Below are 2,601 nucleotides of genomic sequence, written 5' to 3' on the forward strand. Positions count from 1 at the left end.
TTCCTATCTCAAAGTCCTGTGGAAACAGGCAAGTAATAACAAAGCAGGTACAGGAGCTGTAGTCATAACCCAACATATAGGTGACTCAGGTCATTGAGTTATTTCCTCACTGGAAGCTTCAGTGGGATTTGGCAGACCCCTGGATGTCTGAGGAGTTCTTTTAAGGATCACTCTGTTTACCTCCTGATGTAAGAAAGGGGCTGGAAAAAGTACTCAAAAAAAATTACTGTGACAGGAGGATACCACCCTACAGTCGAAACAAAAAAATATACAAAAACTTCTTCAAAGAAGATTCCATTCACCATCAGTGCATGGAATGTGTGCACACTCATAGACAACACAAGATTCAATAAGACCTGAAAGATGAACAGAGAACTCAGCAAGTTATCACATCCAAATAGCAGTCCTGAGTGAAACAAAGCTGGGAAATGAAGGCCAACTTACTGAAATTAGAGCTGGATACATGTTTTTCTGGAGTGGCTGCAATGAAAGAGAATACTGTGAAGCATGGTATATTTTGCAATCAAAACTAATCTAGTTAGTTTAGGGCAGCTAGGTGGAATAGTGGATAGAGCACCAGCCCTGGAGTCAGGAGGACCTGAGTTCAAATGTGACCTCAGACACTTAATAATTACCTAGCTGTGTGGCCTTGGGCAAGCCACTTAACCCCATTTGCTTTGTAAAAGCCTAAAAAAAATAATAATAATTACCTAGCGGTGTGACCCTTGGACAAAGTCACTTAACCTCATTGTCTTTCAAAAACCAACCCCCCCAAAAAAACCAAAAATTATCAACAAAACAAAACTAATCTAGTCAATAAGTTTGAATACCTACCAAAAGGAATGAATGAGATTACCACTTGAAGGTATGGCCTACAATAGCTCTGGTGTGGGTCTGGACATGAACTTCCAAGAGTCAAGTTGGGTAGGAAAACATACCCAAACATGCAAGGTTGGGAAGTGAAAATCTATCAACCTTATTTTTGGAAACTCAGACTTGTTATAGAAAAAACTTACCTCAGGAATGACTGGTTAAAGGAGACCCAGTTTCACAATTTCCTGGGTAAATTTACAATATTTGTTTTTAGAAATCTGCATACTTCTCTATCAGAAAAACCTTTTACAACCACCCCAGGAGCCACAGATTATCCCAGGTCAGGGTTCACTGGTGAGCCAACAGATCCATACAATGATCAATAATCCATACATATCTTTTATGGAAAAAGTCACCAAGGATATGTGACTATCACTCCCAGGAGCTGGCCCTCTACAGAAGGAACCTGCCAAGTCACCATCATCAGCGTCAATGTCCCCACCTTGAAAACCCTGATGAAGTCAAAGAAAATTTTATGAAAACCTGGAATCCCTTATAATCAATGAACCAAAAGAGGCTAAACTTATAATTCTGGGTAAGTTTAATGTTAGAGTAGGCTCAGACTACCAGTCATGGCAGGGAGTCTTTGGGAGGAGTAGAATTGGAAAGAGCAACAGCAGTGGTCACTTACTACTGAAGACATGTGCATCTCATGATCTTCTAATGACAAACATTGTCTTCCATTTACCTAAATGCAATAAAACTTCCTGGATACACCCTCACAGCAAACACTAATAGACTATGTGATCATAAGGAGAAGAGACAGACAGGATGTGAGAGTAATGAAGGCAATATGTGGTGCAGAATGCTGAACTGATCACAGACTCATCCTCTCCAAGCTAAATATTCACATTCAACCAAAGCGGCTGCCCCAAAGCAAAATGAATACTGGAAGAATTAAAGTCAAAAAATTAGAATACCTCTCTAAGCAGGAACAATTTGTTGCTAACTTGGAGAGAAAGTTGAGCCAACACATAGTTGGCAGCTTTGCGCAGTGGAGGCATTGTAGCCAATGAGGTTGATTATTGCTAATTGAAAACTTTTCCCAATACCTCACCATGACAACTTGAAATATAGTCGGCATTGGCAATTTTTGACAGTCTCTACTGAGACTGAGTTATTCTTGTATAAAAAATAGTATTACTAAAATTGTCTTCTTCACATTATTGTCTGATTTCTAGCTCATTTCTAAAGCAATTTATGTTAATCACTCCATTTTGTTGCTGGTTGCAAAATAAACATTTAGATTAAGATTACTTGAAAGAAAAAAACACATAGTTGTCATCAGTGGAGCAGAAAAGGAGTGGGCAGCCATCAGATATCTGGTGTACAGCATTGTATTTGTTAATCTAAGTCAGGATACTCACAAACCTAAAGACTGGTTTGATGAAAATGATGGGAAAATACAGAAGCTGCTAAATGAAAAACTTCACAGGGTTTACCATCAGGATAGTTCATTCATTTCTAAGAAGACAGGATTTAATTCCTTCAAATGTAAAGTACAAGTGAAACAGAGAGATTCAGGATTCTTGGGTAATTAAGAAGGCGGTTGAAATTCAGTTTTATACAGATAGTAACAAATCAAAGTGCTTTTATGATGTCCTAAAGACTCTGGGTCAAAAATATATAGTGCATCTCAGTACTCAGTGCTGATGGAGCCACATTGATTAGTGATTGGGGTGAGATCCTAGAGAAATGGGCTGAACACTTTCATAGTGTTTTTTTTTA

General features: G+C 38.6%; 1 pseudogene; it reads left to right on the forward strand.

Moving 5' to 3' along the window:
- The first annotated feature begins 1,856 nt into the window (after positions 1 to 1,856).
- Positions 1,857 to 1,985, forward strand: LOC141510291 (U4 spliceosomal RNA; annotated as a pseudogene).
- The last annotated feature ends 616 nt before the right edge of the window (positions 1,986 to 2,601 follow it).

This window comes from Macrotis lagotis, chromosome 1, assembly GCF_037893015.1.
Source record: "Macrotis lagotis isolate mMagLag1 chromosome 1, bilby.v1.9.chrom.fasta, whole genome shotgun sequence".
Taxonomy (NCBI): Eukaryota; Metazoa; Chordata; class Mammalia; order Peramelemorphia; family Peramelidae; genus Macrotis; species Macrotis lagotis.